This window comes from Microcaecilia unicolor, chromosome 2 (genome assembly GCF_901765095.1).
Source record: "Microcaecilia unicolor chromosome 2, aMicUni1.1, whole genome shotgun sequence".
NCBI lineage: Eukaryota > Metazoa > Chordata > Amphibia > Gymnophiona > Siphonopidae > Microcaecilia > Microcaecilia unicolor.
In genome coordinates, this window is record NC_044032.1 from 153,340,949 (window position 1) to 153,368,016 (window position 27,068).

Here is a 27,068-nt window from a genome sequence, read left to right on the forward strand (position 1 = left end):
AAGCTTGATTTGTTATGTGGGTTATTCATTTAGCAAGTCAAAACACAGAGAGAGCAATGTTTAAAGTTGATATGTAGGCAACTAGCTATTTATCCTTGTAAAAAGCGAAGATGGGGCTGACTAAAGGAAAGATCTGCTAAAGAGGTGGTAGTGTGAATCACAAGCTATCACCAGGAAGAGGAGCTTAGCTGAAAACAGATCCCATTGAAGAGCTGACAGTGTAGACTCCAAGCTGCAACTGCCAATGCAACAAGGGTCCTGGCTGAATGGAAGACCTGCTGAAGAAGAAGCCACACAGAATCCTAGTCACCATCAGTATAGGAGAGTGGAGGAGACTGCAAAATTGCTCACAAGAAGGAAGGAAAGTGAGAGGGGGAAGGATGGAAAAGAAAGAGTCTTAGCAGAAGGAATGGGGGAGACTGCAAAATTGCTCACAAGAAGGAAGGAAAGTGAGAGGGGGAAGGATGGAAAAGAAAGAGTCTTAGCAGAAGGAATGGGGGGAAGGGATTGGGACCTGCTTCAGAAGTGCTGGTAAGATTGTCAGGCCTTCTAGAAGCTTCATTTTTCTTTCAGGAAAAAGAGGGGTTGGAGAAGGAAGAGTGAGAGAGGGGAAGGGGCTAAAAGGATAGCAGAAGTGAAGGGGCAAGGAAAGAGGGGTAGGGGAAAGTGTTAGGAGAGGGGTAAGGTAGATTAAAACAGTCCCTCAGCAATGGCAAATCACAATTCCCCTCCACATTTACTCATATTTTTGCAGGACACTTAACCTTCCAAATTCACAGAACAACATTATAGTAAATCTTCATCCTTCCCAATCAACATCAGTTTAGTTTTACTGTAATTTAAAACTAACTTATTTAAGCGCATCCGTCTCTTAACCGCTATCATACAATTGTTCAACTTTCCAATTGAACCATTCACACCCCCATGCACTGCAAAGAAAAATTACACATCATCAGCATATATCCTATATTCCACATGCAGATCCCGAAAAACACATCCCAGTGAAGCCATGTAGATGTTAAACGAAAAAACAGAAATGACAGAACCATGAGGCACCACCCATCAGAAGTGCTGGTGAGATTGTCAGGCCTTCTAGAGGCTTTATTTTTCTTTCAGGAAAAGGAAGGATTGGAGAAGGAAGGGTGAAATAATATTAGTGGGAGTGGGATTATTCCAGTGTTTATCCTATGTTACTTTTTTTTTCTTTTTGCTGTGGGGTATCAGTGTTTATCAGTTCAAACCTGAAATCAGAAGCCCTATTTATAATTTATGGATGCTTTCTAAAGAGAACTAATAATACACTCCTTTTCCTCAGGAAAAAGAGTACCAACAGCAAACCATGAACCATGAGAGTCTTTTATGACACTGCTTATTTCCAATTAGGCTTAGTGGCAACAGATTGCACTTATGTTGAACCATCTGCTAAAGAAAAGAGCTATGGGAACTTTCAGTCACTCAGCATACAGCGGGTATGCACTGCCAAAACTCTGGAAATTTCACTAAGTACCATGGGTCAAAGGGGAGCACAGCACAAAATCCAGCAGCAGTGGCTGGAGATAAAATTGCTGTGTACTTTAAGGGGGGAGAGATAATACATTTTTCTTCTCAAGTCTTGCTGGTTACCTTCACGTGATGATCCTGTTGTATAAAATATTCACCAAATCTCAAGATGTGGTAAGAAAGAAAAGATACACACCTGCCACATGTTGCCCGGGATTAAAAAAAAAAGCACCTACCCATCGCTTATACACTAGGGCTAGAAACTGTGGTAATGATAGTGTGGACACTGCAGATGGAGATAATATCTCTGATACAGATAAAGGTTGTTCTTGGCAATAGATGCTGATAGAATATAATATCCTATTGACTCAAATAATATCATGGGAATAGATCGGAAGGGTAATAAGAGGGTAGAATATGGAACAAAGGACCAATTAATGCTGAATAAATCCATCATGGCTAATGCTAGGAAAAGCAGACATTTCAGTATTGCATACACCGGTTATTTAAAAAAAGCTTTTGATAGCATTCCACGTTTCTAGAAATTGAGGGGTCCTTTTACGAAGAAGCGCTGAAAAATGGCCTACTTTAGTGTAGATGTGTGTTTTGTTGTTGTTTTTTTTTGCCGAAAATAGGCGTGTGGCAAAATGAAAATTGCCGCGTGTCCATTTTGGGTCTGAGACTTTACCGCAAGCCATTGACCTAGCGGTAAGGTTTCACACAGTAACCAGGCAGTAATGGTCTACGTGCGTCAAATGCCACTTGACGAACGTAGCTGATGCATGGAGTGGAGGAGTGGCCTAGTGGTTAGAGCACCGGTCTTGCAATCCAGAGGTGGCTGGTTCAAATCATGCTGTTGCTCCTTGTGATCTTGGGCAAGTCACTTAACCCTCCTTTGCCTCAGGTACAAACTTAGATTGTGAGCCCTCCTGGGACAGAGAAATATCCAGAGTACCTGAATGTAACTCACCTTGAGCTACTACTGAAAACAGTGTGAGCAAAATCTAAATAAATAAATGTAGCAGATGCACACCAAAATTGAAGTTACTGCAAGGGCCACACAGTAACCAGGTGGGAACTCCAATTTGGCACGCATTGGTCACGTGTTGTGGAAGAGAGAGGAATGAAATCTAAGTATAGGTAATCAAAAGGCAGGTGAGAGAAATAGAGAAAGAAAGATAAAACAGAACGATCAATCTCACAGTTAGATCTATGTGAGGAAGAAAAGAAAGGAAAGGACAGTGAAGAAATAGAAAATTGAAATGAGATCATGGAAAAGGACTTAAGATAAAAGCAACAAAAGGAACTGATAAAGAGAGGCCAAGATCAACCCAAATGGAAAAACAAAATGGTCAGGTATAAAAATTTATTTTTAAATTTTAGAGAATGAAATGTGCAGGTTTAGAAAATATGAATTTCTCATATCTTGTTCTATGTGGAGGGGCATAATTGAACGAAAATGTCTATCTCCATGGGCGTTTATCTCCGAGAACAGGTCCGTGAAGGGGCGGACCGAACCGTATTTTCGAAAAAAATAGACGTCCATGTTTTCTTCAACAATTTGTGAGCTGGGCGTTTTTGTTTTTCAGCGATAATGGAAAATGAAAGCGCCCAGCTCAAAAACGAATAAATCCAAGGCATTTGTTCGTGGGAGGGGCCAGGATTCGTAGTGCACTGTCCCCCCTCACATGCCAGGACATCAACCGGGCACCCTAGGGGGCACTTTTACAAAAACAAAAAAAAAGGTAAAAGAGCTCCCAGGTGCATAGCACCCTTCCCTTGTGTGTTGAGCCCCCCAAATCCCCCTCAAAACCCACTGCCCACAAGTCTACACCATTATATAGCCCTAAGGGGTGAAGGGGGGCACCTACATGTGGGTACAGTGGGTTTGGTGGGTTGGACGACTAATAAGCATTAAGCAGCACAGTTGTAACAGGTAGGGGAGGGATGGGCCTGGGTCCACCTGCCTGAAGTCCACTGCACCCCCTAATAACTGCTCCAGGGACCTGCATACTGCTGCCAGGGAGGTGGGTATGACATTTGAGGGTGAAAATAAAAAGTTGTGAAACATCATGTTTTGTGGTGGGAGGGGGTTAGTGACCACTGGGGGAGTCAGGGAAGGTCATCCCCGATTCCCTCTGGGGTTAATCTGGTCATTTAGGGCACTTTTGGGGGCCTTATTCGTGAAAAAACAGGGTCCAGGAAAAGTGCCCTAAATTCTAGCTACAAACGCATACTTTTTTCCCATTATCGGCGAAAGGCACCCATCTCTCCTCGGCCGATAACCACACCCCAGTTCCGCCTTCGCCACGCCTCCGACACGCCCCCATCAACTTTGTACGCTTCCGCGATAGAGTGCAGTTGAAAACGTCCAAAATCGGCTTTCCATTATACCTATTTATTCGTTTTTGTGAGATAAACGTCTATCTCCCGATTTGGGTCGAAATCTAGGTGTTTTTCTCTTTCAATTGTAAGGTGGATACTGTACTATAGGAAGAAATGTATTTCCTTTTCACTTTCTATAGTGTTCTACAGCTCATATTCTGTTTTCCTGGGTTTTCCAGGTTCGATTTCATCTTTCCTGCATATTTCTAATTTATACTTTCTTATTCTTAACTGATTTGTGCTTTCCATGTGCAACAGAGGTGAGAGATTGTATAAATGTGTATGTTCTGTGTACATAAGTATTGCCATACTGGGAAAGACCAAAGGTCCATCAAGCTCAGCATCCTGTTTCTAACAGTGGCCAATCCAGGTCACAAATACCTGGCTAGAAATTGAAAAGCTTCGTTTGTTCTGTTTTCTCAGCTGGAGGTGGCCTGGTTCTCTAGAATGTTTACATTGCTAACTTTTATAGATACATTTGCTGCAGTTTGAATTCTTGGTCAGTTCTGGTATGGTATTGTAAGTCTGATGGTTCTAGGACTTAGTACTGGTATTGTATGGTAAGTGTCCATTTTCAGGATTTTGTGTTACTTTATATATGCCTGGATTCTATGGGGCTGATATTCAGACCGCAGGAGTTAGACTGGCTAACTCCCACAGTTGGTGCTTAGCCCAAATATTCAATGCTGGGCCGTTTCTGGTAACTAGCATTGAATATTCAGTTTATTTTTGGCTGGTTTAAATATAACCGGCCAAGTCGATAATCAGACTTAGCTGGTTACCTTTAAACTGTCCAAAGATATCCTATGTTTTCACATGGTCAAACATGGCTGCTAAGCCAGCTTTAAAAACTGTTTTATGGGCAAAAAATAGGATATTTCTGGCTAAACCTGTTTCAATAATGACTAACCAGCTTATTTTCGAAAGAGATTGCTGGCCATCTTCCGACACAAATTGGGAGATGGCCGGCCATCTCCTGAACCCGGCCAAATCGGTATAATCGCAAGCCGATTTTGGCCGGCGCCAACTGCGTTCCGTCGTGGAGCCAGCCAAACTTCAGAGGCGTTTTGGCAGGGTAATGAAGGCGGGACGGGGCTTGGTTACGAGATGGCCGGCTTCGTCCGATAATGGAAAAAAGATGGCCGGCTCTGACAAGCATTTCGCCGGCTTCACTTGGTCCATTTATTTTTAGGACCAAATGTCAAAAAAGAGCCCCAATTGACCAGATGACCACCGGAGGATATCGGGAATGACCTCCCCTTACTCCCCCAGTGGTCACCAACCCCTCCCAGCCAAAAAAACCCCACAACTTTTTTTCCAGCCTCTATGTCAGCCTGAAATGTCATACCCAGCTCCCTGACAGCAGTATGCAAGTCCCTGGAGCAGTTTTTAGTGGGTGAAGTGCACTTCAGGCAGGTGGACCCAGGCCCATCCTCCCTACCTGTTACACTTCTGGTGGTAAATGGGAGCCCTCCAACCCCCCCCAAACCCACTGTACCCACATTTAGGTGCCCCCTTCACCCATAAGAGCTATGGTAATGATGTAGAGTTGTGGGGAGTGGGTTTTGGGGGGGGGGGTTGGGGGGCTCAGCACCCAAGGTAAGGGAGCTATGCACCTGGGAGCTATTTGTATATATATTTTTTAATTTTTAGAAGTGCCCCCTAGGGTGCCCGATTAGTGCCCTGTCATGTCAGGGGGAACAGTGCACTACAAATGCTGGCTCCTCCTATGACCAAATGCCTTGGATTTGGCCGGATTTGAGATCGCCGGCATTAGATTCCATTATGGGCGAAAACCGATGCTGGCCATCTCAAACCTGGCCATCTTTGACATTTGGCCAGCCCCAACTGTATTATCGAAACAAAAGATAGCCGGCCATCTTTTTCGATAATACGGTTTGGTTCGGGACCCTCAGAGTGGCAACAAAAAAAATTCTATTTATTCCATAACAAAAACTACCCTTTCCTTGAAGTGAATCTACCAGTAAAATTTTTTAAAATGGCTATCATTCTAAAAACTCTCCAATCTACTAAAAATGCCTCCCTAATGCTGCTTATATCACTCCTAAGAATTAACATCAGCTCAAAGCATAGAACACCAGCAAACCATATCTTGCCAACCACCAGACTTCCAGGAAGACTGCCTTTCTGAAAGTGTATTTTGCATCATCTTCCCCTTGGAATGCTCCTTCCTGGTTTTACCTCATCTCTTCTATCAAGGTTTTTGCCTCCACCTCCCTTGCAATTCCATTTACCTCTTCCAATTCGTCCATCTCATCCACTTATCCAACATTCAGCATTTGGAACAGAAGCAGTGTCAGACAGACTCATTCTGTACCTGAGCAGAACTCCTTCACTTGATGGAGAGAAATCAAAGATGGTGACTGCATGGTGAGGGCTGCAGTGAGTCCACTTACATGAAGGATTTTTGCATCATGAAAATGGTGAAACAAAAGGGTAAGCAGACAGCTAAATACTTACAGCTCTCTGTTGTACTGGTCATGGGACAAATAGATACTTTTGTGACTTACAATGCGGCAAGCGTTTGAGCACCGCAGCAAGAGAGCCTGCTGGTAATATGAGAGGAAGAAGCATGGAAATCCCTTGGGCCATAAAGATTGTTAAAGCCAGGTGATAGGCCACCTCCTCTGCAGCCAACGGTAGTGAGTTCTCCGGTCTGTCAAATGCAGTTCCTGATTCTTAAGGGGGTGTATGGAGGTGCAAGAAGGGAGTTAGGGCTGTCGCAGGAGTCATGATGGCCAAGAACCCTGTGGAAGATCTTCCTGGTGCAAAGACTGTATCTTTACCCTGAGGATTTTCTAGCACAAGAAGGTAGAGGTTTGTAAGACTAATATCACAAAGTACTTACTTATACGTTTCCAAGATCCCAAGTTTATTTGTGGCTTCTACCCCTCCGATTGTGCATAATGTCTAGGCAGCTTACATAATACAGATAATAGATGAAGAAGAAGATAACTTACAAAATCGTACAGCAAATAGAGAGGGAAGGGGGCAGAACTACAACGTTTACAAGTAAAGTAGGGGGAGGGGCACACAAGAGGAGGTGAAGGTGTAGTCCAGCTTCATACTAATGCATCCAGAGCAGGGCAATCATTGGCCATTGGTTTCAGAAAAAAAGCGCAGAATTTAGTGCAGGGGCAAATTCCTGAATTTGACTATCCACTTAAACCTTTCAGTAACCAACATCTGACGCCATGACTGACCCTGGTCAACAGCCAACATGTAAAGCTAAAGTTTGGTCCCTTGAAACAGCAGCTCAGCGAAACATGCTCCATGTCGGGACCCAGGACCTTTTAAAGCTAAGCAGCATTCCTTTTATTCATTTATTTATTAATTAAGATTTATTTACCACCTTTTTGACAGAATTCACTCAAGGCGGTGTACAGTAAGAATAAATCAAACATAAGCAATAGAAAAATACAGCAGTAAAAACATTAAAGTAAAAATACAAAGTATGGCATAGTATTCTACGTACAAAATGAAAATTTAAATGAAGCACGGAATAGCATGAGTAAAAAAAAATAATATGTGTGATAATTAACAGCTTGTGCACAAAATAAGACCCAAGTTGATCTGTGCTAGTCCTTAAGAATACTCTATGAGCACATATAAAACACTTTTTAGATAAATTAATAAAGTTTGTAAATGTGGATAGTTTTTGAATTACATGGGATTTGCATATAGGTAATGTTGCAGGAATGAATAACTGAGAGCCCCTCCCATGTCCCACTCATGCTACACCTATGTATACACCCTCTTGAACTTATGCACTCTGTAAATTATATGTCTGTTACTGAAAAGTGTTTTGACACCCTACTGGCACTTTCATGGGTAAGTTTACATTTAAGCACATAGGGTTAGATTATATATATGGTGCCTAAAAAAAATCGGCACCAAAAATACCCGCTTAAGCAATATTCTATTAGCCATGCCTAAACTTTGTGTGGTTTATAGAGGTAAGCGTAGAGGTCGTGCGTAAATTTAGGCACCACAATTTCACCAACAAAACAGTGGTACAAATGCCCATGCCTGAATTTACGCTTAGAGCACCCATATTCTATAATTACATTCGTAACTCAAAACCATGCCCCTGATCCACCCGGAAATGCCCATGACCCTTCCATTTCCATGTCCTCTTTTTCAGAGTACACATAAATTGTAGGCATGGATCCTGCGCCTAAATTTACGCATGCTAGTCCCAATTAAATCTAATTAGTGCCAATAATTGTTTGTTAAAAAGACAATTATTTGCACTAATTGGCTCATTCTATTAAATTGTGCACAGAAATCGGGGGCATGCCTAAATTTGAGACCACAATTTTTCACAACTTTTATAGCATCAGGGGGATGTGTTAGTATTCTACACATTTTTTCATGCATCACGTAAATGCGGGCAGTTTGATTATATAATTGTCCTCCCAACCCCATGGACCCAAAGCAAAACTCATCTATAATCTCTAGATCTGAGAATCAACCCCAGGTTGCAGCCCTTAAGGACCAGAGTTTGTTCACCCCTGATTTATTGCCTTCTGACCTGAATTATTTTTGGTACTTAGAATAAAATGTTAAAGTCATCTCATTCTCATCTTCTCACTAGCATAATATATAAATAAATGTAATCTCCACGCTGAGGTATTAGCTCTAGCCTTGGGGAATTACTCCAATAAGAAGGAAACTAGTTATGAATGTGTTTTCAGTCATATGTAATGCTTTAAGAGCTCAGATATGATGCTTCAAGTCTAGGACCCTGAAACATGAAACCAGAGCTTAACCCTCCCAGAAGCCTTTTATATGTGAGATCAGCAATCCATTGTTGTATGGTAAAGGGGACACAGTTTGATAAAAAGAAACTGACTCTTAAATCTGGCAGGAGGTCTTTCTCATTCAAAACCAGTCAGCCTATTACATTTCTTGTCTCATTAAGATGACAAGGTGCTGACCAAGATAAAGACAAGAGTATTACCCCTCTACTGTAATATTGTTGGTGAGTTTAATATTTAGGGCTAGAGGATTAGCATCATCCACCAAAGGAAGATTTACAGAACAAAGAGATAATCTGTGTTCTAATACGGTTTTTGTTCTTTTATATTCTATGTAACTTGGCATTAAATTCAGCCTTCATACACTGAGCGGTGTCAGATGCTGTTGCAGTAAGATGAGCAATGGAAGGCATCACACAATGATTTAAGGAATCCATGACTGAATGGATTCAAAGCACTTGGGTATTTCTTATGCACGTGAATATACTTACGTAATATTGTTGTTCTGAAAATATAACCTACATTAAAAGCTTTTCAGAATGATAAGCAGAAACAGTTGCTTTCACCCATGGCCCCTCTCTCTACCAGAGCATTGAAACTGGGGGGGGTCGATGTTTCACAATAAATATTTTGACATTGCCCTCATATCTGATCTGAAGAAGGCTTTGCCTTCAAAATCTTGTCAAGAAAAATATCATTGGTCTAATAAAAAAGGTCTTACCTTATTTTTTCTTTTTGTTTTCTTGTGTTTCTATTTATTACCTATAAATTAAAAAGGCATCATCTTATCTTGTTTTTGTTTTGTTTCTTTTTCTATTTATGAGCCAAGTGAAGGCATTTTGCTTTTGTAACAAGGTTGTGATTCTGTAGGCTAGAAAGCAATGCACTTCTTAAGCATTATCAGACACTCTGTAACATGGAACAACAAAAATGAGTTTCATATGTTTGAAAAGAAAGGGCCGCAGAGCAAGTTTGAAGACTGTGTAAACAAATTCATAAAGTAAACATCAGACTTATAATACTGTTGTAATTAGGATCGTGAGCTTCAGCTGTATGGCTGTGGGCTTCTTTGTCTTCCCTTCCTCTATCTCTTCCTCTCTCCCTGTCTCTCAGTGACAGTGGGAGTGACAGAAACGTACCATCTGGCCATGTGCTTTGCTTTTAAATAGTCCTTGCCAGTCAGTGCTGAAGATCTATGTGCTGATTTAATTAATTCAAGACTACATATACCTTCCACCAAATCAAACGTAGAGAAGTAAATACTTTCCCACCATTCTAACAGTACAGAGAGAGGAAGTTTATGTAAGAGAAGGATAAAGTTAAAAGCGGTAATTATCTCGGTATTTGAAAAGAAATTAAGCAATCTTTAAAAAAGAAAAAAGAAAAACTGATTGCTTGCACAGAGGATGAAATTAATCAGTGTTGTTTTACAGTCTTAATTTTCTTCAGATTTGTAAGATGCTCAATAATTGTTTCATCAAAACCTGCTCCAAGTAGGAATGGGAGCACCCCCACAAATTTATGTGGAAGGGCATTTTCGATATGACGACTTGAGTTCAACTTTGGACGTTTTGCACAAAACGTCCAAAATCTGAATAGGAAAGAAAGAAGGTCATTTAAAAAAATATTTTCTATTTTCTACTGCGGGGGCGTTACCTATGGTAATCGACAGCGCAGCCACGTTGGCACACGCTGCATAGTTACCGCACGGGTAGAGCATGAGCCCTTACCGCCAGGTCAATGGCTGGCACTAAGGGTTCAGGCCACAAATAGGCACACACTAGTTTTAATTTTTGCTTATACTCATTTCCCGGCCCATTAAAAAATGTCCTTTTTCCCAGCTGCGGTAAAACGTGTCCCAGCGTGAGCCAAAACGATATGCTCACACTACCGCAGGCCACTTTTTTTTTTTTTTACTGTGGCTTTATAAAAGGACCCCTTAATGAATAGTTAAGCTATTGAACTCGTTTCCAGAGAACATGGTAACAACAGTTAGAGTACGTGGGTTTAAAAAAAGATTTGGACAAGTTCATGAAAGAAAAGTCCATAGTCTGTTATTGAGATAGACATGGGGGAAGCCACTGCTTGTCCTGGGATTGGTAGCATGGCATCTTGCTACTATTTGGGATTCTGCCAGGTACTTGTGACCTGGATTGACCACTGTTGGAAAGAGGCTACTGGGCTGGATAAACCATTGGTCTGACTCAGTATGTTTTTATGATCACCTGTGGCAGGAGTCATTCTGCAGCCAAGTGGACTATGAGGGACAGTAGAAAGTTGCCTGGTTTTATGGAATTGGGTGCCCATGCCAGTTCAGGTGGATACAATGTGGCCATGGTTTTTTTTTTGTTTTGTTTTGTTACATTTGTACCCCGCGCTTTCCCATTCATGGCAGGCTCAATGCGGCTTACATGGGGCAATGGAGGGTTAAGTGACTTGCCCAGAGTCACAAGGAGCTGCCTGTGCCTGAAGTGGGTATCAAACTCAGTTCCTCAGTTCCTCAGGACCAAAGTCCACCACCCTAACCACTAGGCCACTCCTCCACAATGGCATATGAGAAGCAGCAGGAGTCAGGTATTCTTGATCAAGGTTTTTGGTTTGGTTTTAAAATTCTTTTAAAGGGGCAGTTTATAACAATAATGTGTCAAATTCTCCTTTGGTGTGGCACTTTGAAGAAGTGATAGTGAGAAGGAGTTGCATTTGTGAGTTGTGCCAAATCAGTATAAGCTTATTCATTATCTCTTGTACCTCCCTGGTCTCTTTCATCTGTTGAGGGAGTTATTGCCAGTTCAATATGCCTCTTTTGTGAGGTGGGAGATTTGCAAAGGTGGATATCAAGTTGGCTTTTTGGCTGTTACCAGTGCACCCTTCAGCATTTTCCTTATTGGGATTTACTAGGAGATCATTTATTTTGACACAAGTATGCCAGTGGGATGTTCTATTTCTTGGTCTTATTTTGAAATGTTTCGTACTTTTCTCCAGAGACTAGTTTGCTGAATGCTGTTCTTTTTTGGACATTCGGACACTTGTCTCCAATTACAGGATGTGTTTATTTCGATGGCCCATTAGTTTGGGGTTCTTTTGACAGCTAACCAGTTGGAAGGGCTGGTGGTGAGGATGACAATCCTAGGGATAGAGATTGATTCAGTTGCTATGGATATGTATATGCCTGTCAGTAATGGGGTGGTTCAGTTGCGACAATTAGTAGCAGAGAAGTTGTGGTATGGGGTCCTGAGGTTTTTTTGTTTGCTAAGGCTTTGGGGTGGGGTGACTCAGGGAGTATTTTTTTTGACTAAGAAGTTGTTTAGTTGTTGGTCATGTTTATATATTTATTTATTGGGATTTATTAACCATATTTATAAAGAGGTTTACCCAAGGCATTGTGCAGCAGTACAACTTATAATTTTGTTAACAGTATAACAATAGTAAAATGACCAAAATAAGTATAAACACAATCAATGAGGTAAACAGAGATGACAAATTGAAACCTAGTAATAGGACTAACATGTAACAGTATCAGAAATATACACATTTAACAGCACTTTAGAACAATCATGTAATAGAAATATGGTAAATCTCAGTACAAAACAAATGATATCATAATAGGCAGCATTGAATAACATTCAAATAAAATAGATATATTACTCACAATATCAGCATAGTACCAATGAAAAACTTAATAGGCATTCAAGTAACATAGATATGATGTCAATATAAATTTAGAGACAGTAAATTGAAACCTAGTAATAGGTTGGGATAGGCATTCATTTGCAATGATATTGGAAATGACATCAACATATCCCATGACACTGTATATCAATATCAAATGAAAATTAGCACAAAAACACAAAAATTTGTGTTGGATCATTTGATGATAATAATGTGCATGCATGACAGTAAAAAAAAAAACTTTTACTGTAATTTTGCTCTGTTCTACATCTGGCCATACTGTTCAGAAATATCAATTAATATTTTTTGGCTAAACATGTTAAAAAAACCAAGGTATCTGATAAAAGCCTTCACAGTTCCCTTGACGTGATGGGTGATAAATGCTCATGGCAGTGACAAATGTATTGACTTTAATAGTGTTACAGTACCTTCTTCCCTTTTTAATTTTCTTATAGTACTAAACAAGCTGCAAACAAATGTATAAATGTAAAAAAAAATACAGAGAGCCAATCATTGGTCCCATAGGATGTTAGTGTGTCAGACTGTCAAAGCATCATCTGTAGTGCATGAGCAACATATTTGCTGTTAGCTATATTCAGTGATAATTATGCTCCCTCTGCACTTTGATGCCAGAACATCAATCTGTCATCGCGTAAATGACAACATCAAGAAATTCCTTTCATAATGCATGTGGGGGGTGGGGAACAACAGAAATTTTGTTTGCAGTGTGTAAGACTACATTGCATAGTTATTGCCTGAAGATGGTATGAGGACACCAGTTGAGACCTCCTTGTTTTCAATTTCGAAGCATAGAAGATTATGACAGATAAAGGTCTTATGGCCTATCCAGTCTGCCCATCCATGCCATCTACTATCCCTTCCTCTTCATAAGAGATCTTATGTGCATGTCCCATGCTTTCTTGAATCAGATACAGTCTTCATCTCTACCACCTCTACCAGGATGCCATTCCAGACATCCACCACCCTTTCTGTGAAAAAGTATTTCCTTAGATTACCGGTAAGTCTATCCCCTTCTACCTTTATCGTATGCTCCCTCATTACAGAGTTTCTTTTCAATTGAAAGAGACTTGCCTTCCGAGCATTTATACCATGGATATTTAAATGCCTCTATCATATCACCCCTCCTCTGTCTTTCTTTCAAAGTGTACATATTAGAAAGTTGCACAGAGGCAGAAGTTTCACCCATCTCCGCCCATTCCAAATGGAATCTAACCCATGCCCACCCATACCTACTAAGATCCATTCCATCCCCATCCATTCCCACAATTAATTTCCTCTATCCCCAGCCGTACCTGCAGGAATCAACGCTGTTATTTACTTGCTCACAGCCTTCTGTTTCTTCCCAACTTCAACAGTATCCAGTGTTTTTTTTTTTTATAGTATTCACTATTCATCCCAGAGTATTCCAAGCCTCATTCTGGTGTTCTGGCTGCCTCTTTCCATACATTCCAAGCCTCTATCTGGTGCTCCAATTGCCTCTCTCAGTGCATTCAGAACCTCATTCTGTAGTGACCGGAGATTTTGACTACACTCCCATGGGAATCCTATGGCAACCTCTTTCATCCCTGCAGGAATCCCATGGCAATGCCTTCTATACCTGTGAGAATCCTGTGACAACTACCTCCATACTCATGGGAATCCCACAATCCCCATTCCTGTGCAGTTCTCTAATATATATTGAGGCCGATAACTTTGTCTCCATACGCTTTATGACAGAGACCACTGATCATTTTATTAGCCGGCCTCTGGATTGACTCCATTCTGTTTATAAAGATGTAGTTTCCAGGACTGTACACAGTACTCTATATAGGGCCTCAGCAGATACTTATACAGAGGCACTATCACCTTCTTTTTCCCTCTGGTCATTCCTCTTCCTATGCATCCAAGCATCCTTCTAGCTTTGACCATCAACTTGTCTATCTGTTTGGCCACCTTAAGATCATCATATACTATTGTTAAGCTGTTAACACAATTGTATGTTTTATGTTAAACTGTTCCTGTTGCACACTACTGTAGGTGAATAACTTCATTAGGGCTATTAATACATACAAGAAACTAATATATAAATAAATTGTAGCTACCCTGCTTTCTTAGCAGTCTTAAATAATTAACTTATCAATATTAAGATGCATATAGATGTCAACCAGAGAGATGGGGATCATCCAGTTTTTTTGCACTGAGTGCTGCATGTATAATCTACCAACTGGTGAAAGGCTGTATGTTGCATAGGTGCACTCAATGCAAATAGCTCCTGACCATCTGAGAATGAGTCTAATCACTGGGGCATAAAGTGACAGACTTGAAAGAGCTAACATATTCTAATAAGTATATAGAAGGTTTCTTCAGGGGCATAGTAGAGTGGCCCTAACCCTAGATCTGGCACTGCCTTAAAGGATCATGATCACCTGGAAGGAGAGCATGAACTTGGTGTGACAGGAAGTGATCTTTTAACTAGGACATCTGCTCCAGGTATTACAGTGTCCTCTTAAACTAAGGGTATATTTCCAAGGGCACATGACTAGAAGGAAGATTTAGGATATCTGTTGTAGTTGGTAATTCAGTGATTAGAAATATAGGTAGTGGGAAGGCTGTTGCACGAGAGGATTGCTTGACAACTTGTCTGTCTAGTGGAAAGATGGCAGATCTCATACATCGCTTAGATAAAACTTCAGATAGTGCTAGGGAGGAGATGGATGGTTTGGTACATATGTGTACTAACAACATGGTATAGTACAGAAGAAAGTTTCTGGAAACCAAATTTAGAGTTTTAGGTAGACAGCTGAAATTTGTTATTTATTTATTTATTATATTTGTAGCCCGCACTTTCCCACTAAAAGCAGGCTCAATGCGGCTTACATAGTAATAGGTAACACAGAATTTTGTTATGTAAAGTAGGAAATTAAAGTATAACATAAAAGAAGGATGGATGGGTAGTAAATTTAGAACCTCTAGCGTAGTTTCTCAGAAATGCTCCCAATCCCATGAGCAGGACCCCAGAGGCAGGCAGAGCTGTGGTAATGGTGAGGGAAGAAGCTTTAGATTAGGTGGAAAGTAAGCAATATTCTTGGGAAAGAGCAGCCTACTCCAAAAGGACTGGATCTATATTAACCAGAGTAAAACCATGTTTCTTGCACTAACCTTTGTGAGGAAGATAGAGCTGTTTTTAAATTACATCTTATGGGAAAACTGGTGGCTAGTTAGGTTCAGAGTGAGTAATCTTCAAAATAGATAATGAAGTTAGACTATCCTAAAAGAAAGGTTGTGGCAAAAGCTGAATTAGCATGTAAAAAAAGAAGAAGAAGGCAGATGAAAGGGATTGCAAATCCGATTTCAGATCACAGGTCGTTTGAAAGTGTTTAGTCGTTAGTTCTCTTAGAGCTTTTATTTCTTCCATGATGATATCCGATGTGGAAGACGGTAATCTTGCTTGTAAGGCCTTCTCCGGTGTTGGCGGGTCAGTTTTTGTTCGCTTAGAACCAGTCTGAGGCAAACTAAGGGAATCCAGCTTCGACAATTTAGATAAAGACATTATATAAGTAGCTGTTTTAGTCGATGATAGAGAAAAAAGGAATTCAATTGATGTTGATTTGGAATGATATTCTTGCTAGAGCAGGGGAGAGAGATCTTCAAGCGTCCATTCTCATCGGTAGCTCCACAGTGCCCTCTGTACTGTTGCTTTTAAATCCATGGGGTAGGAGGGGGTCAGTAACCAATGGGGGAGTAAAGAGGGTCCTGTTTTAATCCCTCCAGTGGTCATTTGGGGCATCTTTTTGTGACTGTGTAATTATTAAAACAGGTCTAATCCAAAACATCTTGCTTTTAGCCCTGGACATTTTTGCTTTTTCCATTATGGCAGAAATGTCCAAGTGATAGGAACACCCGAATCCCACCTCCAACATACCCGACAACACGTTCCATTGTGATTTGGATGCACTTCAGATTAATTGCATAGAAAAATGTCTAAAAATGGGTTTTGAAAATAGCAATTTGGACATTTTCGGGAAAAACATCCAAATGTCTTTTTGTACCGCTTTTTGGATGTTTTTCTATTTCAAAAATGAGCCCCATAGAGACTCATTTTCAAAGTACTTAGCAGGTTATTATAGAACTTTGTAAATTTAAGTGCTTTGAAAATACGCCTCATTGTGTATTAGATTATTGTCCTTCATATTTATTGGAACATTCTCCTCCAAGTATTATGTTATGGATTATTTCATTAGTTAATATTATTTTAGAGTCAGGTCATTTCCTGAAAGAGCTGAGCTGGGTAGCACTTACTCCTATTCCAAAATCTAGTCACTTGGACATGTCATTAACTTCCACTTTTCACCCAATTGCTAGTATACCTCTATTTGCAAAATTAATAGAAGCTACATTAAGAATGAGACTAACAAGTTATTTAGGTAACTCTTTATATGGTTTAGCAACTCTACATTCTATTCCTTTGTCAGTTCCACTTGAGCAATCTAATTCTCTTCCTGTAGCACAAACGTGTCAAGTTTTGGGTATTATTTTTGATTCTTCTCTTTCATTTGAACCTCAAATCAACAGTTTATTAAGAAAGATATTTTTTTAAATTGAGACAACGGAGGCTAATCTATTCTTAGTTTCCTAATAAACGTTTTACTCTTTTGGTTCAATCCTTCATACTTTCATAGTTGGATTATTGTAATTTGGTCTATGTTGTGCTTCCTGAGAAACAACTTGATAAATTGCAACTATTACAGAGCACTGCTGCTAAAATGATCTTTTGAAATAACAACTATGATAGAGTCACTCCTTTGTTAATTGATTTACGATTGCTACCATTGAAAGTTAGGTTTATTTATAAGGTTTCCTGTTTACTTTTTAAATTATTTCATAGTCAGACCTCTGTTTATATGATTTACTTTTTTGTTCTCATTCTAAGCTAACATTTAGATTTAAGAATAATAACTTTCTTCATTATAATTCGGTTCAACTATTAATTTCAAAGAGAAATTATGAACGATCATACTCCTTCCAGGCTGCTTTTCAATGAAAATCCTTGCCGATGGAATTAAGAACTGAAAATTCATGTTCATCATTTCATAAAAATCTTAAAACTGTTTTTATTGAATGAATATTTACCTGTAAATTCTGTTTAATGGATATTATTTTATTCTGTTAGCTGTATTATTATTTTGTATTTTTCAATCTTGTACACTGCCTTGAACCTTTTAGGATTTGGCAGTCAATAGCACTAGATTAGATTAGATTTGCCATTTTGTGCCACTTTTGAGATGTTTTTCTCTTTTGAAAATGAGCGCCTTAAGCACTTGCACTTAGGAAGACTTTGGTTGTGGCACAGGGGACCCTGTTTAACAGTTTAAGAGGGCTACACTGATGGTTTTTATTATGTTTGTCTACACTATCCCCCATGTTTACTAAGTTGTACTAGCGGCTGCCACGCATTAGCGCACCACAGCTGTTAATGTGGCTTAGTAAACAAGGGGGGGATATTATTTAGCAAATCTATTTGAGTTTAAATAAAAGTTCCTTTTAAAATATTAAGAGACTAGTTGTAGATATTATAGGATTGTTAACAAGCGGATTTTAATAAGTAAGCATAAAATTGATCCTTTTTCTGAATTTCCTTTAGGTAGCCTGATATAAAATTATTCCCAATAAGAGTAAGATGAATGAGCAATTCAATAGTATGTGGAATCTTTTATACCTAGCCAGTTGGAATTTCAGGATATCCACAATGACTATGCATGAGATAGATCTGCATACCAAGCAGGCAGTGCATGCAAATCTGTCTCATGCATATTCATTGCGCATAGCCTGAAAACCTGTCTGACTGAGAGTGCCCCCGAAGACTGGGTTGAAGTATTTAAGGTCCTTTGTTACTCTACTGATAGACTTGAATTTTATGTGCTTCTGCACATCTATTTAGGGAGATCAAAAGTACAAAACTGAGCAGTGTGGTTGAGAGAAGTCGGGGGAAACAGGGGAAAAGAGTAAAAAAAAAAGAATAGTGGAGATGGAAGGTAGAGAAATGAGAGGAACTGGGTGAAGGGATAAAGAGAGGAGCCTCAGTGGAGGAAGAAGGATAGTTTATGAGATAAGCAACCTAACTTTACAATTCTGGGGGGAGGCTGAGTCATGTCTGTGTATATGTGGATACTGGTAAAAAAAAAAAGATGTAAACTCAGACTGCAACTTAAGGGGTCCTTTTACGAAGCTTCAGCAAAAGAGGGCCTCTGCTGGCATCGGCACATGTTCTTGACGTGTTCCGAGGCCCCCTTTTACCGCAGCAGGAAAAAAGGCAGATTTCCATTTCTTAAAGAAATGTCCGTATGGCATGTGAACCACTTGCTGTGCAGCCATTTCAGGGTGAGCACTTACTGCAACACATTGAGGTGGCAGTAAGGGCTTCCACGCTAACCCAGCAATAACCAGGCAGCACACGGCACTACCTGATTACTGCCAGGTACACACCGGTGCTACAAAAATTGAAATATTTTTGCAGCACCATAAATGGCATGCACTGGTGGGGAGAGAACTACCACTAGCCTGTTGTGGTAGCCCAGCAGTTCTTCCCTTTTAGTGAGCGGTAAGCCCACTGCTTCATAAAAGGGTCCTTAAATGAGGCTGTTGGAGAGTGATCAGAGATACAACAGCTGAAATCAGCTTACTGTTGCTGCCTGTCTCTGTTGGAAATTTTTTGGCAAAAGACACGTGACTCATGTTTTAGCATAAAGAAAGTTATAGAGAAAGGACAGGCTACACTGCTGAAAGAATCTCTGCTGATATGAGACCCAACTAACAAGATCGGCCACATTCTATACAGGTTGCATAACCCTTTTTCCTTCATCATGCAGCTCATATATCAGATAATATATTATGAGTGTGACCTTACTGTTTACATTGACATGACTAATTTGAAATACAAAAAGAATAAGAGGTCTGCAAGCACAAAATCTCTTCAGTGAAATACTGTAGCTAATCTGAACATACCAGAAGCTACCACTCCCTTCACACATACTGGAAGTTGTGCATCATTTGGATATTGTAGTGTGGATTTTATTACAAAACCAGATTTCATGTCAATGAATGCAGGTGGTGATTTGAAGATTTCATCTTCTTGCCTTGCAGCACTTTACAAATTGAGACCTATTAGTTCAGACAGCATAGTTATCTCTATTGCAACTCAAAGTGAAGAAACGGAAAAAAAACAATTACTTGGTAGAATACCTGCCAAAGAGAGACAGCAGGCCTAATGTCATACTGTGTTTTATAAATTGCTGAAGGAGGAGTAAACTGCAACACAGTGAACTGAAGTGGGACTATAGTTTTATGAGAGATGGGGGAAGAACGTGCGGGGTATAATTTAGACAAGTAAGAGTGCTCAGAAAAGTGGTTCTGTTAGTGCAGATCAGAGCTTTTGTCAAAGCTACAAATTATGCCGTTGACTTTTGTAACAATACAAGAAAAAAGAAGAAGTCCAAACCTCCACAAGACCACAAAAGAAACAAAAAGCAGGTGGAGATTTAAAAAACAAAAATGCATAAAAGGTTGTTCGAAAAAAAAAAAATGTCTTTATTTAAAAAGACTCAACACAGTCATCATGTTTTGGCTGAACAAGCCTGCATCAGGAGTCTAGAAACAATACAAATTGTAACTTACTATTTATTTATTCCTTTTTATATGTTCCAGTGTTTTGCTTAGTGTAAATAATTATGGGGCCCTTTTACTAAGGCGTGCCTAAAGGTGGCCTGTGCTGGTATAGGTGCATCTTTTGGATATGCACAAGTCATTTTTTTCAGTGTGCCTGGAAAAAAGGCTTTTTTATGGTTGAAAATGTACATGCGGCAAAATTAAAACAGTACATGTCCTTTTTCGGCCTGAGACCTTACTGTCACCCATTGACTTAGCGGTAAGCTCTCACACACTAAACGGGCGGTAAGTGGTCAGTGCACATAAACTGTCAATTACTGCCAGGTAAGCACCATGCAGTAGAAAATAGAAAATATTTTCTACTGCGTATTTTGGACAAGCATCAAAAATAGAATTAGCACCCAGGGCACGCAGTAGCTGGGTGGAAGTTTCAATTTGGCATGCATTAGATGCACGCAGGCACCTATGCCCTTATGTGCTTTATATGTATTGTTTCTAGACTCCTGATGCAGGCTTGTGCATCTGAAACACAGCAACCGTGTCAAAGCTTTATTTGCACACCCTTTCTCCCCAGATTCTATATAACACAATTTAAGTTGTGTGCACAAATAGAGTTGTGTTCTGAATTTGCACGTGCAACTTTAATTAGTTAACAAGCCAGTCAGTGCCGATAATTGCCACTTAACAAGCAATTATTGACACTAATTGGTATTAATTAGCGTCTTACCGTATTCTATAAAACGATGCACATAAATTCTAAGTCGTATAGTTGAAAAGGTGACATGGCCATGTGCGTGGAATGGGCAGGTCATGAGCGTTTCTAAATTCTATGTGTGCGTTGTTATAGAATACACCTGGTCTGTGCCTAATTTAGGCATTAGTATTTACACCACATTTTACTTGGCGTAACTGCCCGTGACTAAATTTAGTTGAGCAGATGGGGGATCGGCCTATTTTATAAACCATGCAGCAGTTTAGGCTTATTCTATAAAGTACACCTAAATTTAGGAGTATTTTTCTTTTTGTTACATTTGTACCCTGCGTTTTTCCCACTCATGGCAGGCTCAATGCGGCTTACATTTTGTTTCGGTGACTATTTTTAGGCGTGATATATAGAATCTAGTCCATTATGCTATTTTTATCTCCACCTGTTTTTTGTTGGCTTTTTTAACACATGCAACACTTAGTAACAATACGTAGTGGCAAAGAAATATCAAGACAACTCTTTTGTTCTGCCCAGATGAGATTCACTCAGAATGGTTTCACTTGACACAGACCTCTTGTCAACTCTGATTCATTTCTTTAACTGGTTGGCCAGAGAGCTGGATCGAGGGAGAGCACTAGATATGGTGCACTTAGATTTCAGCAAAATCATTGAGACCATCCTACATAGATAACTTATAAATAAACTGAGTGCCCTTGGTATGGGCCCTAAATTAACTGACCGGATTAGGAATTGGTTGCGTGGAAGGTGATAGAGGGTATTGGTAAATGGAGCGCACTCTGAGGAAAGGGATATTATCAGTGATGTGCTGCAAGCTTTGGTTCTTGGGCCTGTTCTTTTTAACATTTTTGTAAGTGATATTACTAAAGGGCGGTCTGGGAAGGTTTGCCTTTTTGTGGATGACATTAAAATCTGCAATAGGGTAGATACCTCTGAAGGTGTGGATAATATGAGGAAGGACCTAGTGATCCTTGAAGAATGGCCAAGAATTTGTCAGCTAAGATTTAATGCTACAAAATGTAGGGTAATGTATTTGCGCTGCAAAAACCTGACAGAGTAGTACAGTTTAGGGGTGATAATAATGCAACACGAAGCTCTCTTATTAACAAGTGCGCACAATGTGCAAAGACAGTGCACTTTTTTCCAGTAGTGCAAGCATACGCAATGATTCATGCATGTATGACAATTTACATATGTGCATGCTATTAAAAAAGAATATGAACTCTTTGCGTATAGTGTGTACTGTTTAAGAAGAGTACACACTCATAATGACATTCATTCCAAGAAGAACCCCCCATCCCCACCCCTGGAAAAAATATGACTATTTTCTGACTTCCTATCCCTATATAATACCCGCTTACCCTTCATTATATGTTTTATCTAACCTCAGCCCTTTTTCTTACCAGTGTCCTACATGTATGTTCCAAGCATGCCCTAAAACTGTTACTGTAGTGGACTCAGCACGTCCACTAGTAGACTATTGCAGGCCTTTCAATCTTGAACTTTGATTCTTATGGAGAATTACTTAAGCCATTACCCAGCTCAGGCATCTTTGATGTCTTATTACCAGGCTTTGCAATAGTTTGCACAGCCACCTACCTAGGTCATTGTTAAATAAATATAATAACATTACAACTTCCTCATGCTTGTTTATTTTATTTATTTATTGCATTTGTATCCCACATTTTCCCACCTCTTTGCAGGCTCAATGTGGCTTACAATGTGTTGTTATTAGTAGATTGTAGATAAGGAGATAACAGTTAGTGTTACATGGAAAGTAGCATGATCAGACAAGTTAATATAAGTATAAAAATATTACTGATAATAGGTAAGGTGGAGATGTCATAGAAAATAGCATAATCGAAATTCAGACAAGTAGGTATAAGCAAGAACATTGTTGATAATAGGTAAGGTTGCTATGTATTACATTTCTAGTTGTTACTCTTATTGGTATGCCTTGTTGAATAGGTGGGTCTTCAGGGATTTGCGAAAGTTAGTTAGTTCACAAGTAGTTTTTAAGCTGCGCGGTAATGCATTCCTTAACTGTGTACTCAGGTAGGAGAAGTTAGACACATGCGTTAGTTTGTATTTTAGTCCTTTACAAATGGGGAAGTGCAGATTAAGGAATGTTCGAGATGACTTTTTAGCGTTCCTGGGTTTTAACTATGGGTTCTCCATGCAGGTAAAACCAAACATCTTGGAAGTCAAGGGCTTTCATACTGCTACTGGTCTGTGTTGAAGTAGCTGCTCCATGCAGATCACTGTAATGCTTCATTAATGTTCTTGTTGCCACTAGTGATCCTCTCTGTTTCTTAGGGATGTACATTTGTTAGGTTGCATTTGATTCATAAGAACATAAGAATAGCCATATTGGGTCAGACCAATGGTCTATCTAGCCCAGTATCCTGCTTCCAACAGTGGCCAATCGAGGCCACAAGTACCTGGCAGAAACCCAGTTAGTAGCAACATTCCATGCTATTAATCATGGCGCAAACAGTGGCTTCCCCCATGTCCATCTCAATGACAAACTATGGGCTTTTCTCCCAGGAAGTTGTCCAAACCTTTTTTTAAACCCAGATATGCTAACTGCCATTACCACATCCTCTGGCAGCGAGTTCCAGAGCTTAACTATTCTTTCAGTGAAAAAATATTCCCCCTATTTAATTCAAAAGTATTTCCATGTAATTTCATTGAGCATCCCCTGGTCTTTGTACTTTTTGAATGAATGAAAAATCCACACCACTCAGCATTTTGTAGACCTCAATCATATCCTCCCTCAGCAGTCTCTTTTCCAAGCTGAAGAGTCCTAACCTTTTTAGGTTTTCTCATATGGGAGCAGTTCCATCCCCTCTATCATTTTGGTAACTCTTGAGTGAAGTCACACATGGTGAGGATAAATCTATAACTGCTGATCTACATATAAGTGCTCAGACAGGGTATGATTGGTGCATATTCTATAAAGCACAGTGGGTGTCTACCTTCCTTTATAGAACACTAGTGTAACTGGGTAGATATGCAACTAAGTTCCAGAGATACGCATGTAACTTATAGTGTTTATGGTATAACTTTGTGTCCAGACTACGCCTATGTGTACATCTTACTGCAGTCTATGTTCTATTGAAGATATGTATGTAGTTATAGAATAGTGCTTAGGTACATATCTGGCATATGCTGTAACATAGTAGATGGCGGCAAATAAAGACCTGTATGGTCCATCCAGTCTATCCAACAAGATAAAATCATAGCATATGGTATGATGTGATACTACGTATGTATACCTGAATCTTGATTTGTCCTTGCCATTTTCAGGGTATAGACCGTAGAAGTCTGCCCGGCACTGTCCTAGTTCTCCAACTTCTGAATTTTTAATTGAAGCTCCACTCCAGCCCATCCAAATCTGTCCAGCCACGATCAGGGCACAGACCATAGAAGTTTGCCTGGCACCTGCCTATCTGTCCAGCTACGATCAGGGCACGGACCGTAGAAGTCTGCCCAGCACTGGCCTTGTTCTCCAGTTATGGAAGCTGAATCTGTCCAACTTGATCAGGGCATAGACCATAGAAGTTTGCCCAACATAGGCTTTATTTCCCAATTACTGGTTTTGCCATTTAATCACCACTAAGCTTCTTTGCTTCCATTCCTTCTACACAAGATTGTTTTGTGTTTATCCCACACATTTTTTAATTCTGTTACCATTTTAATCTCTACCACCTCCCGTGGGAAGGCATTCAGGGCATCTATCACCCTCACAGTGAAAAAGTAATTCCTGACATGATTCCTGAGTTGCATCCCTCCCCCTGCAACTTCAATTCATGTTCTCAAGTTCTACCACCTTGCCGTCTGTGGAAAAAGTTTTTTTTGTAGATTAATACCTTTCAAATATTTGAATGTCTGTACATGTGTATGTGCATATATGCTAGTAGTCTAAACATTTACATGTGTAACTGAGATATACATTCTTTAAGAAGTTCTAACACTCACTACACATTTTTATTGAAATGAACAAAAATTGAGATAAAATCCCAAATGAATCTAAAATAAAATGAACACATCCATGGTGCTTGTTCTGTATTTTTTAAAATTATGTTATCAATTTTGTCTCCACTGTTTCCTCCAGGAATCCATACCATACAGTGACCATCCTCTCCCTAATGAAACATTTATAGTCATTGCTCCTGATTCTACCCCCAAAAATCTAAGGTGAAGAAGCAGAGAGGAAGCGGAATTTTGGGGGTGGGGGGAATGTACAGGAGTTAGGGGTGGACTGACCATTAGGACAACAGGGCAGTACCCAATGGCCCACAACAGTAGGGAACCCACTCTCCCCTAGCCTTCATGTTATATAATCATTTTTGATAGGTGGTTAGGGGCCCATGACCCATATTGCCCAGGGCCCAGACCACTGTCAGTCCACCCCTGACAGGGGTCATAGGGAAGAGGCACAGGAAATGAAAAGGGGTCAATTTACTTTTGCTAATTTTCAGCACTGTACTAAACAAACCGCCGATAAATTAAGAGCAAGAACTGTGAGCTTCTATTGTGTGATTCATGACTGAACAGAGAGTAACCATTAAAGCAAGAAAGCAGTTACAAAACAGCAATGTCTTCTACTCATAGCAAAATTATAATTCGCTCATATAAGAGGACAAATCTTGCTATGGTAAGAAAAAAAACAGGAGCCATTTATTTTTTCAAAACCTCCTAATGATCCATTTTTCTAGCATTTAGAAACAGGAGTTCCTTTCAAAGAGCATTGTGAAGCCTCCTAAGCTCAAATCATTAATTGTGCTAATTACGTATTATTATCATATGTGTTTCTGTTAATGGTAGACAGCACATATAAATGTTGATGTTAGATTGATGGCTGTAAGAGTGACAAATATTTTCCAAGGCTTGAATATAATGCTATAATTGTGCTATGTGTGGGAAGGAAATGGCTGTGTGAATGGAAAGCAAAATAGGCTTCCTGGCTGGCATACAAGAAAACCGAATTTAAGCTGATGGAAAATTGGTATGAGAAGAATTTAAAACCCATTTATAATAAAAGTTAAGAGATAATAGTGTCAGCCATTTGTTGTAGAAACAGCCACTACAATGGTCTACAAAACTAAAAAAAAAAAAAAAGAGAACACATTATTTATCTATTAGGGTTTATTTAACTATCAGTACAGCCTGAAAATCTTTATAATACCATCCTGATTGTTTTCTTCCTCTTGACGGACTTATTTTTGGGCCATGTTCTGTCTTTTACAATAACTGGTATTCACCTTGAGGCCAAAATTCAAAGTGATTTAAGCAGGCAGGAACCTGTATTGCCTGTTTAAATAGCTTCCCGCCACCTAACTAGGGATATTCAGCGGCACTTAACCAGACCATGCCACTGAATTTCTGCTGAGACCACCCAAACAAAAAGTGGATAAATCAGGGGTGGCACAGGGGACGGCACTGGGGAAGAGCCCCATGTTATGCGGGTTCAGGCAATATTCAGTGCCGGCACCTGCATAGCTAAGCGGTTTCATTTAGGACAGCTGTCCTAAATAAGGCTGCTTAGCTATGCGGGTGCCGGCTGTGAATATTGGGCCGCCACCCGCATAATGTTTTAATTTTTTTTCTTTCCTAAAGTCCCCGAGCCCCCTCAAGCCCCCAGCCAATGTCCCCTTCTTTCCCTCCCCCCTCCCTGCCCACATCAAGAACCTCCACCCCACCAGGCCTGCAGGCAGGCTCTCCCTCCGGGCCTACCTGTATTCCTGGTGGTCCAGTGAGGTCAGGAGCACAGCCCCCTCGCTCCTGCCCCTTGTGACGCCAGTCTAAAATGGTCACGGCAGCCATTTGGGACTGGTACTGCAAGGGGCTGGAGTGAGGGAGGTTGTGCTCCTGCCCCCAGTAACTCCGCTGAGCCACCAGAGATACAGGTAGGCCCGGAGGGAGGGCTGGGCTGGGGGGGTAGGGGTCTTCATGCAGGCTGGGATGATGGAGGGAAAGAAGGGGACATTGGCGGGGGGGGGGGGGGGGGCTTGAGGGCTTTAGTAAAGAAAAAAAAAGTTATGTGGCTGAATATCAGCCAGACCCACATAAGTGGTAGGTGCCCAGTCAGCCCCCCAAAAATCCCCAATATTCAGGGCCAGTGCCTGGACATGGCCCAACACTGAATATCGGGAGATAAGTTAGCCGGCAACTATCAGCATTAAAAAAAAACACTGACCGCCGCCAGCTGAATATTGGGGAGCTTGTTATTCTGGCCATATATCCTTTCAGAGCCTTGAATGCCGGAGGCCATGCAATTATTATTAGAGCCAGAAACAAAACAATTTTTGGTATTGGTCTCCACAAATCTGACTAGCATGATT